The sequence below is a fragment of the Ornithorhynchus anatinus genome, chromosome X5 (assembly GCF_004115215.2).
Source record: "Ornithorhynchus anatinus isolate Pmale09 chromosome X5, mOrnAna1.pri.v4, whole genome shotgun sequence".
Taxonomy (NCBI): domain Eukaryota; kingdom Metazoa; phylum Chordata; class Mammalia; order Monotremata; family Ornithorhynchidae; genus Ornithorhynchus; species Ornithorhynchus anatinus.
The window spans coordinates 52,901,086-52,917,707 of NC_041753.1; the positions used below are offsets into that span (position 1 = coordinate 52,901,086).

The following is a 16,622-nucleotide window of genomic DNA, read 5'->3' on the forward strand; positions in this document are numbered from 1 at the left end:
AGCATGTCTGACAGCTACTGTGGAACCAGGGCCATACTTTTCTGTCCAGAGGAGATCAGGTTCATTCTTTGTGAAACCTAATGATTTACAAATAGTGGAAAAATTAGGTTTGGGGAAGGAATGGTAGGTTTAAAAAAAAAAAAAGCCTGCAGCTGCTTATAATAATTGCAGTATTTGTTAAGCACTTACTATATGCCAAGCACTGTACTAAGTGCTGGGGTTGATAGAAGATAATGTTGGTATTTGTTAAGCGCTTACTATGTGCCATGCACTGTTCTAAGTGCTGCGGTAGATACAAGGTCATCAGGTTATCACATGTGGGGCTCACAGTGTTCACCCCCATTTTACAGATGAGGGAAGTGAGGTCCAGAGAAGTTAAGTGACTTGCCCAAGGTCACAGAGCTGACAAGTGGCGGAGCCAGGATTAGAACCCACGACCTCTGGCTCCCCAGCCAGTGCTCTTTCCACTGAAGATAATCAGGTTAAACACGGTCCCTGTTTCACATGGGGCTTACAGTCTAAGTAGGAGGGAGTAAGAATTAATTCCCATTTTACAGATGAGAAAATTGAGGCACAAAGAAGTTAGGTGACTTGCCCATGGTCACATGGCAGACAGATGAAGGAGCCGGGATTAGGACTCAGGTCCACTGACTCCTAGGCCCATGCTCTTTCCACTAGGCCAAGCTCCTTCCCTTACGTTGGTACTGCCAAAACCTTTGATGTGACTATCCTGCTGCAGTTGGTGTTGAACAGTGTTGCTAACTGCTTTTCCCTGCTCTCAGATCTGTGCCCCTTGGCCTTATCGGGGTGAGGAGGATTGCTGAGTGTGAGTTATGGAGACTAGATTGTTGCATTTAGCCTTCTTGCTGGTCTCTTTGTCTCCAGTCCCCACCAGCTCCAATCTCCATTACATGCTGCTGCATGGTTACTCTTCCTAAAGTGTTGCTCAGCCCACATCTTTCCTCTCCTCCACCCTCTATGGCCATCTGTCTCTCTCCACGTCAAACAAAAACTCCTCACATTTGGCTTCAAGTCTCCCCACCGTCTATCACCACCTTACCTATTGACCAACTCTGTTATATTGTACTTTCTCAAATGCTTAGTACAGTTCTCTGCACAAAGTGCTCAATAAATATAATTGCTTCGTCCCTCTCAAGTCAACTTTCTAGTTATGCTTTACTTTTGATTGTCCCATTTCCATCCTCTCACTCATACTGTTCCCCCAGCTTGGAACTCCCTCCTTCCCTTCACCAGCCTGATCACAGCTCTCCCCACATGCAGAGCCCTCCTAAAAATCTCACCTCCTGTAACAAGCCTTCCCCGATTAATTTCCCAGCACCCTGAGCCACAGCATCCCTTCAGCCAACTCTAGCACGTCAACTTATTGGCACCCTCCTTAGCATCTGTGCATAAACCTCTGCTTTATTTGCTTATTTTACCCCTCTAGTTGTAATACCTTTACATTTCTTTTTCCTGTTGGAGTGTAAGATGAACACGACCACTTGTCCTACAAAAGGTGGGACCATTGAAAGTTGGCAGGACTCCCAAAGTCCTACTTTTGGTTGTGACAGCCATGGTGGTGACATTGAGGGCAGAGATCTCGGCGTGAAGGAAATCGGCAGTGGCAGAAGGTGAGAAGAGAAATAGTGACTAACGCAGGTCTGGTCTCCACCTCCGGGATGACTGTTGATACTTTGACTACCACTGGCTCTGAGTACCTGACTCAACCACCTAGCGATCCAGTGGCTGTGGTAGCACATTTATCTGCAGTTTCTCTTATTGCCCGGTTCTGCTTCTTTGCTACCTGCTGAGAAGGTCTGACAGTTTGTGAGAGCGTTGGAGTGAGTGTGTGGGACTGTCTGTCACCTTTGTCTCTGTCTCTCTCGCTCCCCCCCTCCCCAAACTTCTTTTCTCCCTTTATCTCTTTCTCTCTCTTCCTTCCCCTCATGTCCCTCATTCCTGGACCATTGGAAAGACAGTGACCAAGCAGGGTGAAGATAGTACATTTTACCATTTGAGATGAAATAACAGAAATAAGAGCTGATGTGCCTCGTGCAAATCAGTGGAAGCACATTGCCCTCAAACCAAGATACATCTTACGACGTGGAAAAAATGGTCCTTCCAGTTCAATCGAGTGACAAGCTTTCTGTGAAACTGTCGGGTGATTTACATGAAATCCAAGAAAATGGAACCTAAATGAGCTCTGCTGTTTTATCAGCAGAAATTTAGGGGCCCAAATCTCTTTGGCTGGACCAAAGAAAAAACAGCTGTGATCATCATTTGGGCCAGGAAGGGTGAAATGCCAAATAATTATTTTTCGAATTAAACTGGCAAAAAAGGAAAACAGAAAATAAAACATCAGCATTTTGAACCAAAAAAGTGCATATTGTATTTCCATGACAGTCCCATTTAGCAGTACCACATGTAGTTGGTGTATGCAGCACTGTTGCATTTAGTGAGGAAAAAAAAAATCATTTGCCTGGCAAAAACTTCAATTTCTGAATCAGTGCTCATTGTCTTTCTATAATTCTACATTCTTGGGCTACTTTGTATGTTTTGGCCCCATTGAAAAGCTTTTTGCTGAGTTGCCTCTATTGTTCCCGCACTTAGAACCCTTCTTTTGGGAGGAAAAAAAGTAATTATTTAAGAGAGACTAGCAAGCCCAATTGAATGTGCTCCAGGCAACAACAACAAAAACCTCCAGACCTTTGAACGTGAAAACAACAGCCATAATAATGATTTTGATGTTTGCTTTCATATGCTTAGCATTTCCAATTCAAAGTGCTTTACAAACAATATCTAGCCCTTTGATGACTGAATGTAAAACTCTCAGGTCTTAGGGCACAGACAGAAAGATCAATTCATATGTAATTTTGGAGGAGATTATGCAGCACTTTTCAGGTGAATTACTCAAGGAAAGTAATACCTTTTGAAGACGTGCCCTCGTGAAAAGAGAAATACAGTCAAATGTTGCTTTGGCTCTTGTCTAATACCAAAGAAATGCCACATATTCTTGTAGGATCATGATCGTCATGGAGCAGTTGCTAGCATTGTAAATCTAGCTTATGAAAGGAGACAAAATGCTCTGTTCATGTGGGAAATATGAGTAAGCACTCAGAGTACGTATAGATATACGCTTAGAGATTTATACATAGATGTAGCTGTCTGCTTCTGATGGTGAAGTCACTGATCTGGAGGTCCCTTCCACACCCACAAGTGGGGTTGAGAAGACCGACATGTCATCATCGCACCCTTCCGCCCTATGTGCATTGAGGTTGGATCTTTGCTGAGCTGATGAGTTTGTCCCGTCCTGGGCCTGTCTCTGTTTACGAACCTGAGTCATCAGTTGTTTTATGACTGGGATTATTTTCTATCAATTCATTGATCATTTTTTTCTTTATTACATCGCAAGATTAAAACGCATGAGAAGCAGCCTGCTGGGGAGGCAGTTGTCTCCTCCTGCAGTTGTCTCCAGCCTGCTGGGGAAGCCGGTGATGTTTAGGGAAACTTTTAAAGCCCCTCCCCTTTCAGAACAAGTAGTGACACCCAGGGTCTTGCTGAATGCCACTGCTGCCTCACTAGCAAGTGAAAGACCAACATGCCTGGCTGCCTCTGTGCAAAGGACTTTGATTTAGGGCGGGGAAGATGGGTATCCCACTGTCGTAGTTGTTTTTCCAAGAGCGGTGATGGTTTGTGCTGAATAATTGACTCTATATTGTTATATTGTACTCTCCCAAGTGCTTAGTACAGTGCTCTGTGGCTCATCTTCCTGCAGAAACGATCTGGGCCTGTCACTCCCCTTCTTAAACAACTCCAGTGGTTGCCTATCAACCTCCGCTCCAAACAAAAACTCCTCACTCTAGGCTTCGAGGCTCTGCATCACCTTGCCCCTTCCTACCTCTCCTCCCTTCTCTCTTTCTACCGCCCACCCCGCACGCTCCGCTCCTCCGCCGCACACCTCCTCCCCGTCCCTCGGTCTCGCCTATCCCGCCGTCGACCCCCGGGCCACGTCCTCCCGCGGTCCTGGAACGCCCTCCCTCCTCACCTCCGCCAAACTGATTCTCTTCCCCTCTTCAAAACCCTACTTAAAACTCACCTCCTCCAAGAGACCTTCCCAGACTGAGCTCCTCTTCTCCCTCTACTCCCTCTACCACCCCCCTTCACCTCTCCGCAGCTTAACCCTCTTTTCCCCCCATTTCCCTCTGCTCCTCCCCCTCTCCCTTCCCATCCCCTCAGCACTGTACTCGTCCGCTCAACTGTATATATTTTCATTACCCTATTTATTTTGTTAACGAAATGTACATCGCCTCGATTCTATTTAGTCACCATTGTTTTTACGAGATGTTCTTCCCCTTGACTCTATTTATTGCCATTGTTCTTGTCTGTCTGTCTCCCCCGATTAGACCGTAAGCCCGTCAAACGGCAGGGACTGTCTTAATCTGTTGCCGACTTGTTCATTCCAAGCGCTTAGTACAGTGCTCTGCACATAGTAAGCGCTCAATAAATACTATTGAATGAATGAATGAACGGAAAGCGCTCAATAAATATGACTGAAGGAAAAATTCACATTCCCTTGCCTGATCCCCCTGTGACCAGAGCAGTCAAACCCAGGTCTGAAATGGGATAATTTCCAGCGATGTTTTGTTTAGGTGGGAGGGAGCAGAATTAGCTGCAAATAGGTCAGGAACCTAGGATGCTATCCCGCTAACCTTTTCTCAACAAGTGGATGTGGCTTTTGAACCTGGGGTCTTTGGCCCCCAAACACCCCAACAGTCAAAAGGAGCAGTAGCAAATAATTGACATTTCTGCTGCACGTGTGGCTCTGTTTCAAGACGTGCTATAAAGAGATAGTCCAAGTTTGCTTAAGAATGCATTTGTTAGCGTTTTGTAATATTGCACAAAGCACACTTTTACCAAATTGTGGGGATGAATCCTTTCCAGTCAAAGTAACCTAATTGATAGGCAGAACACAGTACGCTAAAATAGATTTTGGCTAAAACGCTTCCATCAAGTTCCACCAGCAGTACTGCTGAACAAATGGGTAGAAGAAAGAAGAGTACATTATCTTTTGGCTGATTATTTTACAACCCTTTCTAAATCATTTCCTCTCTGCAGACTTCCAAATAGCCACTGGCTCATTGGCCCAGACTACCAATTTAATCCGAGAGAGTAGAAAGCTTTAAATACTTTTATTTATTGAGTTTTGAGGGGTGGAAGGGCAGGTTAGTAAACTTAGGGAGGGTTGGAGAGTTTTGCATTGATTTTTGCAAGGTTTCCTCAGGGACTAGAGATTAGACCCATGTGCAGTTTTTCATTCTGTTCAGCCATTGATCGAGGTGGCTCCAACAGCTATTTGATAGAACCACATTTGTTTGAACAGAGCAATAGCAAGATCTCACTATTCTGCAGGGAAATGGAATCAGGGACTTTCCCGGGGAAGGTAAAATTCAGCCAGAGTCACTTTGTGGTAGGCAATAAGCCATATGAGACTGACTGAGCATCCTAACAGGCTGGTGTTAACTTCTTGATCTGGGTTGTAAAGTCAGCCAAGAGGAAGTATTAGCTCAAGCTCACGGATTGATGTCAAGTGGTGAGTATGTGATTGCCTATTTCTAGCTTGGAAGGAGGGGGTGAGAAATGGAAGTTAGGGTTTAGCCTTTGCCTGCAGAGGGGGGGAAGCTCAGGGAAAAGTTTAGGGCTTTAGTTAAGCTCCTTACATTAAGTTTTGTTTAGGGAAATGTTGGTGTTCCAATTTCAAAAGAAATAATTTGGTGTTTTTTCTTTTTTTTTTCAAGGTAGTTGCAGCCCAAAGGGAGCCAGATATTCTATTTGGTGGAAACTAGTTAGGTAAACCATGATTTGATTCACTTCCATGTTCACAGGGCACTTTTTGTAAATGCATAAACAATGGAAATGCTAATCAATAAGTGGAAAGCAATTCTTCTCCCCTTCAACCTTCCAGTCCTCCTGGACTTGTTCCTGTAGTTATCATCAGATTTTTCCAAAGTCTAGAGTGTTTAATAATCAATCAATGGTACTTTATTGAGTGCTTACTGTGTGCAGTATACTGTATTAATCATCTGGAAGAGTACAACAGTTGCTAGACCTGTTCTCTGCCCACAAGGAGCTTAGATTCTAGAGGGGGAGACAGACATTAAAATAAATTACAGATATGTATAAAGTGATGAGGGGCTAAGGGTGGGGTGAATATCCAGTGTTTGAAGGAAGCAGCGTGGCTCAGTGGAAAGAGCTTGGGCTTCAGAGTCAGAGGTCATGGGTTCGACTCCCGGCTCTGCCACTTGTCAGCTGTGTGACTGTGGGCAAGTCACTTCACTTCTCTGTGCCTCAGTTACCTCATCTGTAAAATGGGGATTAACTGTGAGCTTCACGTGGGACAACCCGATGACCCTGTATCTCCCCCAGCGCTTAGAACGGTGCTCTGCACATAGTAAGCGCTTAACAAATACCAACATTATTATTATCCAAGTGCAAGGGTGACGTAGAAGGGAGAGAGAATAAGGGAAATGAGGCTTAGTTAGTGAAGGCCTCTTGGAGAAGATGTGATTTTAATAAGTCTTTGAAGGTGGGGTGAGTGATCGTCGGATATGAGGAGGGAGGGAGTTCCAGACCAGAGGCAGGACGTGGGTGAGGAATCAACAGCGAGATAGATGAACTTGAGATATAGTGAGAAGGTTGACACTGGAGGAGTGAAGCGTGCAGGCTGGGTAATAGTAAAAAAATCAGAAAGGCTTACTTGAGACAGAGGGCAAGATGGTTAACTTTTTTTTTATAGCCGATGGTAAGAAGTTTCACAAGGTAATGAGCGACGTTTCCTCGCCGATCCTGGCTACCAGGGTTTCCATTCAAAGGACAAAGAAAAGATTGCCCCTTCTGGAAACAGAAGGAGATATGAGATTGTAACTGGAGGAGCAGATGTGTTCCCTAAGGAAGTGAGTTTAAAGGGAGAATAGGGAGGAATCTGGATCTGAGCCTTGAGACACTCCCATAATTAGAGGCTGGGAGGCAGTGGAGAAGCCTGATAGAGACTGAGAAGGAGCATCAGAAGAGAAGAATCAGGAGGGGACTGTCAGAAAAATTAAGGTTTCATAGGGAGGCAGCATGGTCTAGTGGATAAAGCATGGACCTGGGAGTCAGAAGCACCTGGGTTCTAATCCCAGCCCCGCCACTTGTCTGCTAGTCAATTAACTTCTCTGCTACCTTGTCTGCAAACTGGGGATTGAGACTGTGAGGCTCATGGGGGACATCTACTGTGTCCAACATGCTTAGCTGGTATCTACCCCAGTGCTTAGTACAATGCCTGGCACATAGTAAGTGCTTTAAAAATACCATTTAAAAAACAAAGAAACAAAACAAAAAATAAAGTTAAATAGTGTTTCCAAGAGAAGGGGGGTGGTCCTAGTTTCAAAGTAAGCTAGTGTTATATTTGACATACGGCCAAAATTTGTTGGCTCTAACCTCATTGTGGGCAGGGAATGTGTCTTTTATATTGCGTTGTCCTCTCTCCAACCGCTTAGTACAGTGCCCCGCAAACACTAAGCACCCAATAAATACAATTGATTGATTGATTTTGCCGGCATTCACTAATGCTGAGTACCCCAGACTCACTGTTTTAAAAAAAAAAAAAGTATTTTCAGTAACTGGGCAACTGAATTTGATGATGATTCAGGTTCATTAATAGAGACAGGCTTGATATGGGACAAGCCATCAGCTCAGCAAAGATCCACCCTCAGTATACCTTGATATTCCAGTGTACTGTCAAAAAGGCATTAGATACTAAAGTTTTAGATGGAAAAATCAAGTCAATAATAATAATTATTGTGATACCTGTTGAGCACTTATTCATTCATTCAATCATATTTACTGAGCACTTACTGTGTGCAGAGTACTGTACTAAGTGCTTATCATGTGCCAAGCATTGCTCTAATCACTAAGGTAGATACAAAATAATCAGGTTGGAGATGGTCTCTGTCCTATATGAGGCTCACAGTCTAAATAGGAGGGAGTAGGATTTAATCCCCATTTTACAGATGAGAAAGCTGAGGCACAGAGAAGTTAAATGACTTGCCCAGGGTCATGCAGCAGGCAAGTTGGCAGAGCAGGGATTAGAACCCAGATTCTGACTCCCAGCCTCATGCTCTTTATTTTAGACCACTTGATAGTATTTACTGATCTGTTGCCAAATTGTACATTGCAAGTGCTTAGTTCAGTGCTCTGCACATAGTAAGCGCTCAATAAATATTGAATGAGTGAATATTGAGCACTTTGTGCAGAGCACTGTGCTAAGTGTTTGAGAGAGTACTACTAGAGTTTGTAGACATGATTCCAGCCCCCAGGTTGCTTCCAGTGTGGTGGGAGAGAATGTTGAGATGAGCTCAATTCTTAGATAAAAATCAGTGGCCTAAGAACAGTCTTATTGCTCACATCCGAACTTGGCTATGGATATGTTATTAGCCTCCTTACCAGTCTTCCTGCCTTTAAGCCCCTTCAGTCTATCCTATAATAATAATAATGGTGGTATTTGTTAAGCGCTTACTATGTGCGGAGCACTGTTCTAAGCGCTGGGGGAGATACAGGATAATCAGGTTGTCCCATGTGAGGCTCACAGTGTTAATCCCCATTTGACAGATGATGGAACTGAGGCACAGAGAAGTTGAGTGTCTTGCCCACAGTCACACAGCTGACAAGTGGCAGAGCAGGGATTCGAACCCATGACCTCTGACTTCCAAACCCGTGCTCTTTCCACTGAGCCACGCTGCTTCAGCTTCTCATATCATTTTCTTAGAATTTTATTTGGAACACATCCTTCCCCTCTTAAAATCCTCTAATAGCTATTCATTTTTCTTAGGTTGAAACAAAAATTCTTAACCACTACCCCCCTCTCAACTACCTGTCTCCTTTTTGCCTTCTTTCCCTCTTGTTCCACTGTGCCCTGGTTCACACTCTTGACTCTTCCCAAGGAAACTTCCCAACTGTACCTTGCTACAATTCTCTGATCTCTGACCTGTTGCTTATGTCTCTCCCCCTGCATAGAATTTCCTCCTCTTCAAATCTACCAAACCCCACCTCATTTTCCAAGTCTTCCTAAAAAGCCATTTCTTCCAGGTAGCCATAACTAACCTCCACCTTCCTGGTCATACTGCTCCACCAGGTTCATCATTTAGGATACGTTTGTTCATCATTTATTTATGTAAATGCCTACTTTGGGTCATATCATTTGTATCTTCTCTGATCTTTTTTTTAAACCTATTAAATGTTCATTTATGCCTGCTGTTTTCCCCCCATTATATGCTAAGCTCTTTCAGGACTGGGAAGGACAGTCATCAAGGACTATCTTCTGTTGTACATGCCTTCTGTTGTGTACTCCAAGTACATAGTGCAGGGCTGGGCACACAATGAATGCTCAATAATGATTTTTCTAGTTATATGATGAATTAGAAAAATTATACATACTGTTCCTAGCATGGTGTTGGGTGCTAAAAATAGCTGAATTCTAATATTGACTTCCTCTGTGACCCCTGGCAAAACACTGAATTCCAGTTTCCACATCTATGAAATGTAGGTCACAGAAACAAATCTTCTCAGTGCCCTGCTGATTTGGAAATGATGAGATGTGTTGCAATTGGGGCCAACTATCTCCACTGAGCAGGCCAGGCAAATGTTGAGATGACCAAGCACTGGGTGGAGCATCTTGGGGGGAGACTTGTAGGGACTGATAGAGGAGGAGTGTTCCCTAGTGTGGATAGAGTACAGGCCTGGGAGCCAGAAGGACCTGGGTTCTAATTCCTGCTCCACCACTTGTCTGCTCTGTGACCTTGGGTAAGTAGACCTTACAGTATTCATTCATTCAGTAGTATTTATTGAGCACTAACTGTGTGCAGAGCACTGTACTAAGCACTTGGAATGTACAGTTCGGCAACAGATACTGTACTGAGTAGGCATATAGTAAGTGCCTACCAAATACTGTTTCTTTTTTTAAAAAGTTTGCTTCCTGTTACTGCTTCTCCTTACTTCCTCACACTCCCCCTTTTTCTCTCCTAGAAAACTCAAAATGCAGCTTACCCTCCAGTTTCCTAGACAGATATCTGAATAATAATAATAATGGTATTTGTTAAGCACTTACTATGTGCCAGACACCGTACTAAGCGCTGGGATGAATACAAGCAAATCAAGTTGGACACAGTCCCTGTCCCGTGTGGGGCTCACAGTCTCAACCCCCATTTTCCTGATGAGATAACCGAGGCACGGAGAAGTGAAGTGACTTGCACACAGCAGACAACTGGCGGAGGAGGGATTAGAACCCATGACCTTCTGACTCCCAGGGCTGTGCTCTATCCACTACGCCATACTGCTTCGTCTGAGGTGGTTCGATACTGGTTGGAGGTGGGTCAGGAGGGAAGGGAGAGGCAGCCGGTATCTCTCCATCAGAAAAGGATCTCCATGTTCATTTGAGAAAACTGTTAGGGCTTAACAAAAGGATATCTCAAATCAGGCACTATCTTTTTGAAAGACTCGGTGTCTTTATTTTTAAGATACGGTGACCTTGAAAGGTAGGGATTCTGGGGTGAGCAAGGGAGAGGGCAGAACTAGAGGGATGGTTGAAATGCAGCAGAGACCAATGGATTCATTCAATCAGTTGTATTTATTGAGCACTTACTGTGTGCAGAGCACTGTACTAAGCGCTTGGGAAGTACAATTCAGCAGCAAAGAGAGACATCGGATGATCTGCACTTCTGCTCCATAAACTGCTCTTTCTTGTTCGTGCTGGCACTTGCACCGGCACTTTGGCTGGCCTCAGATTGGGGGAAAAAAAAGGCCCAGTTCCCCTCTCTTGGTGGTTGATATGAACGTTCAGTTTGGAGCTTCAGAATAAATGCAACTTCCCCAGGTCTCTCTCCTTCAGTTGAGCATTTGGCATTCGTATGATTTTTTGTGTGTGTCTATGCACATTACCCGACTTCCGTTCCAGAATGCTGGAAGGACAAGGGTTAGTAAAACTGCTCTGGAGATTGAAAAGGCTACTCAACTTTCCGTAGCATTCCAAGAAAAATGCAGGTAGAGAACAAAGTCTGATATGCCCGGATATTTTTTTTCCCCACAACCTACACTTGACAGACAGCTTTTAAAAAGGCACAGGCATTTTCTAAGAATGGCCAAGCCTCCTGTCCCTCGGTGCTCCATACCAATTTTTCATACATGGAGTCTTGGCTGCTTTAGTACCTAGAAGGCACCTGAGGGGCAGAGAAAATGGACAATCTCTTCTGTTGTAGGGTGGTATTCCTGCTTTAAGGCTGTAAACCAGAGTTGAAAAATTAAGGCCAAAAGCAACACGCTGGGCAGAAGAGATGGAAAACACAGGTCTAGGATAGAACACACGCCACACAATTGATTAAAACCATGCTGGATGCACAAACAAGAAAAGTGAGTTTCAGCATTTTCCTTATCAACCATTCAATCTGAAACTGGCAGTGCTTGCATAAGAACCCAGTGTTAATATAAGAGAGTTTTATTATTGGATAATCAAATGGGTGTTTGATTTTATTTTCACATGCTTTTTCCAGGCCTCAAGAGTGGAAGAGAAAAGAGATTTTTCCCTTTTTTTTAAACCTTAATTTGTGATAAAGTTACCATATTAACTCTATTGACCATTTTAACTTACTATTTTGAGTTGGATCTGGGTAACACGTAATACAGGGGAAGAGTGTACTGTTGATTGTGATGTGGAAATCAGAACTTCATGGTTTGCCCTCTACTGTATAAATTGGTCATAGTTTTCAACAACTCAGATCAAAGCCAAATGCTGTTTATATTCAGCCAGTGATTCAGGGTCTAGGTCTTATTCCATTTCTTTATAAACACAGACATTTTTCATGGTGTAGAAAAGAACTTTTAGACCCCCAGCTGGCCCACTGTAAATTGTGTGGTTCCAATAAAAGGACTGGGACTGCATTTCCTAACCTGTGTTCTTCCAAGGCGTTCCCCGCACATCCATGATTTGAAATTTTTCCTGCACCTTTTCTGTGTTGTTGATATCAAAAATGGAGATAGATTTGGAGGAGAAAAAAACTTAGAGTAACGGAAGTATTTTGAAGACTGCCACCTGGATATTTCACCTACACACGTGTACATACATGCATGTGTGTGTACACACACACACACACACTGGAGAGTGTTTTTATACCATTCCAAGAAAAATAGTATATATCAACTATATTTAGTGAGCACTTACTGTGTGCAGAGCACTGTACTAACCACTTGGGCAAATACAATATAAGTACATTCCCTGTCCACAGCAAGCTTACAGTCACACTTGGAAATTTTCATGAATTTCATCTATGGAAATAAGAAGACTCCAGACAGTAAGCACTTTCATTTTCCCCACGCTTTGGACGCTTGTCATTCATCCTGAGAAGCAGCATGGCCTAGTGGATAGAGCACGGGCCTGGGAATCAGAAGGACCTGGGTTCTAAATCTACTCTGCCACTTGACTGCTGTGTGACCTTGGGCAAGTCACTTTATTTCTCTGTGCTTCAGTTACCTCAGCTGTAAAATGGGGAATTAACACTGTGAGCCCTATGTGGGACATGGACTGTGTTCAACCTGATTACTTGTTTCTACCCCAGCACTTAGAACAGTGACTGGCACAAAGTAAGTGCTTAATAAATGCCATTAAAAAAAAATCCTTGCTCCTTGGGGTGCAATGGGTGCTTTCTACCATCTGAGACTTCTCACTCTCCCTCGCTACCCATGTGGACACAAAGTGGGGATGTTGGCCTACAAGAATTCATCATCTTCATGCTGGTTTTTTATGTGTAACTAACTCAGGAGTTAAGCACATATTTGTTTTATCAGCCACACTCACACACAGTTTTACGAACACACCATCAGGAGTGTTGTTTTAGAATCCCAAAGTCAGCTATATGTGGGATTGTGGGGAGGGTTCTGGGGAGTGGGGAGGCAAGGTAACAAATAAAGTGACACATTCTCTGACCACAAGGAGCTTAGACTCTAATAATAATAATAGTGGTATTTGTTAAGCGCTTACTATGTGCCAAGCACTGTTCTAAGCGCTGGGGTAAATTCAAGGTAATCAGGTTGTCCTATGTGGGGCTCACAGTCTCAATCCCCATTTTACAGATGAGGTATCTGAGGCACAGAGAAGTTGAGTGACTTACCCAAGGTCATACAGCAGACAAGTGGCAGAACCGGGATTAGAACCCATGACCTCTGACTCCCAAATTTGCGCTCTTGCCACTAGGCCATAAACGTATTAATAACTATAGTGGTCAGAGTAAATGAATAGAGTAGGCATATATCTGTTGCTGAATTATACTTTCTAAGTGCTTTGAACAGTGCTCTGCACACAGTGCTCAATAAATACGATTGAATGAATATTCATGAATATTAAGAAGGGTGTAAATAAGTGCTAGAGTTGGCTGAGAGGACATTTGGCTCAGAGTACTGGGAAATGAATCAGGGAAAGCTTGTTGGAGGACGTGAGATTTGTATGGGGGATTTGAATATGGGGAGAGCTGTGGTCTGTTTGATATGAGAAGCAGCATGGCTCGGTGGAAAGAGCCCGGGCTTGGGAGTCAGAGGTCATGGGTTCGAATCCCGGCTCTGCCACTTGTCAGCTGTGTGACTGTGGGCAAGTCACTTCACTTCTCTGGGCCTCAGTTCCCTCATCTTTAAAATGGGGATTAAAAAATGTGAGCCCCACGTGGGACAATCTGATTACCCTGTGTCTACCCCAGCGCTTAGAACAGTGCTCTGCACATAGTAAGCCCTTAACAAATACCAACATTATTATTATTATTATTATTATGAGGAGGGAAGGCGTTCCATGCTGGAGGACCAGCAGGAGAGAGGGGATTGAGTCAGAAGAGTTGTGTGTGTGTGAGTGTGTGTGTGTGTGTGTGTGTGTGTGTGGGTCGGGGGGGAGGTCCAGGTAGTAGGTTGGCTTGATTTGGTTTAGTCCAAGATTGTCAGTGTGGACCCACATCCTCAGACCTGGGGCAGAACCGCCTCTGCCCCAACATTGGCCTGGGGCAGGCAATGTGTCTACCAACTCTTTAATATCAAACTCTCCCAAGTGGTTAGTATAGTGCTCTGCACACAGTAAGCACTCAATAAGTACTATCAATGGATTGATAGATGGGTCTCACACATACTCAGATGTAGACATGGTGATGCAAAGGTGAAGATCTGCAGAGGCACGGGAACACGTACAGAGAGGCAGGGATTTTTTTCCTGCGGCTGAGGCTTTATTTCCCCTGGTGAAACAGGTTCAGAGGAAACATGCCAGATGGGGAAGGAGCCTTTGACCCCTTTCTCAGTGGCCCTTTCTCTCCGTGGAAGCTTTGTTGCCCACTGCAGGGAAAGGGAGGGAAGTGAAGGGATGACAGGTGTGTCTGCTGACCCAAGGCTTTATGCTGCTACCAAAGATAGCAGTAGAGAGGTGGAGGAGCAGACCATCAGGCCTTTCCTGGAAAGAGCAGTGTGGGCTGATGGAAAGAGCACGGACCTGGGTTGTATTCCCTCCTCCACCTTTTGCCTGATTTGTGACTTTGGACAAGTCACTTCACATCTCTGGCCTCAGTTACCTCATCTGTAGAATGAAGATTCAAGACCTGTTTTCTTTCCTACTTAGATTATGAACCGATGTGGGACAGGGACGGTGGTCAACCCAATTATCTTGTCCCCTCCTCAGCACTTAGTACAGTGCTTGACACATAGCAAGAGCTCAACAAATGCCACAATTATCATTTTTATTATTATTATTCCCTCTCCCTTACCACAATCCCTACTTATTATCACAGCACTGTATCTCTGGGAGACAGCTGGGGTGAGATGTAGGCAGCTTGGAGTGGGAGTGGAGGAGAGAGCAAGTAGCATGGCCTAATGGATAAAGCATGGGCCTGAGAGGCAGAAGGACCTGGGTTCTAATCCAGGCTCCACCATGTAGCTGCTGTGTGACCTTGGGCAAGTCACTTAACTTCTCTGTGTCTGTTACCTCATCTGTAAAAGGGGGGATTAAGACTGTGAGCCCCATGTTGGACGGGGACTGTGTGTGTGTGTGTGTGTGTGTGTGTGTGTGTGTGTATATATATATATATATATATATGGAGAGAGAGAGAGAGAGAAAGAGAATGAATATGAATTTAACCTTGGGCTTATTGTTAGAAGATCATGTTGCTGTTCTTGTTCTCTCTCCTATCAGACTTCCTACGGTCATTTGGATTTGCACCTGAAGTGCTTGTAGTGGTGATGTTCTGAATTCCACCTTTTATATTTCCTCACTTAGGTCCACTCTGTGGGACTCCCTGATGGAAGAACCAAAAATGGTAATGGAAAGAAGAGCATAGATCTATGCAGTCTGCTGAGCAAGCAGTTCAAAAGAATAATTTCATTTTAATAGTCAATTTTACTATTACCTAAATACTGTACAGTAAATGCAACTGAAATCTGAAACTCAATGAACTTTCTGTCTCTCCTTCATAGACTGACACCCCAAAATTGAGCTTATAAGCAGAATTTCAAATGTCAGGCTGCTGAAGTTGCAGAAGGCGGAACAACATGCAGGCAGTTGGCTCCAGTAGCCCAAGATTAAATCGAAGGCAAGTTTCTAGCTTTCCAAGGGAGAAGAAAATGAAATCCAATCAGGCAAGCCAATAATAGAGCCTCACAGGCACCAAGGTAACTTTTTATATATACATTGCTTTTTTTCTTCTAATGACTGTAGTCCGGATAGTTCCTGAGGTTATTTGAAATGGGTCTGTGAAAAAGCTCTGTTGAGGTGCAATTCTTTTTTTTTTTTTTAAGGTATTTGTGCACAATCAAGCAATAGTATTTGTTGAGTGCTTACTCTGTGCGAAGCACTGTGCTAAGTGCTTGGGAGAGTAGATATGATTGCTGCTCTCAAGGACTTTACCAGCTAGTGAGAGAGACACTAAAATAAACTACAGGTGTGCAGAAGCAGTTAGAGGTTAGAGGTTAGAGGTTAAAGCAGTGAAAACCCAAGTGCTTAGATGATGTGGAAGTGCTGAAGTGATAGTACTGGGGCAAACGGTGGGGGAGATGAGAGATTAATCAGGAAAGCCTCCTGGAGGAGATTGGATTTCAGAAGAGCTCTGAATATGGGGAGAACAGAAATCTACCCGTTACACAGTGGGAGGGAGTGTGGTCGAGTGGATAGAGCATGAGCCTGGGATTCAGAAGGATCTAGGTTCTAATTCTGCCTCCGCCACGTGTCTGCTGTGTGACCTTGGGAGAATCACTTCTCTAAGCCTCAGTTACCTCATCTGTAAAATGGGGGTTAAGATTCTGAACCTCATGTGGGACAGGGACTGTGCCCAACCCGATTTGCTTGTACCCACCCCATCACTTAGAACAGTGCCTGGTGCACCATAAGCGCTTAAATACTACAGTTGTTGTTGTTGTTATCTTCTAGGCAGAAGGGAGACTGAGTAAGAGGTCAGCAGTCAGGGAGATGAGGATGGGCACAGTGAGTAGGTTGGCTTTAGGGGACTGAAAGCTTCTTGAGGTCAGGGATTCCCCCCTGCCAACTCTACTGTATTGCCCTTTTCCAAGTGCTTGGTATGGGG

At 44.1% G+C, this 16,622-nt stretch overlaps 1 protein-coding gene across 3 annotated transcripts in view; it reads left to right on the forward strand.

Moving 5' to 3' along the window:
• The window catches only part of GLIS3 (GLIS family zinc finger 3), a 489,852-nt gene that overhangs the window by 20,097 nt on the left and 453,133 nt on the right, over positions 1 to 16,622 (forward strand). For all 3 annotated transcript variants that reach the window (XM_029055436.2, XM_039910818.1, XM_039910817.1), the window contains exons 2-3: positions 15,323 to 15,362; positions 15,520 to 15,714. The gene's annotated coding sequence lies outside the window, so the exon portion shown is untranslated. The remainder of the gene's footprint in view (positions 1 to 15,322; positions 15,363 to 15,519; positions 15,715 to 16,622) is intronic.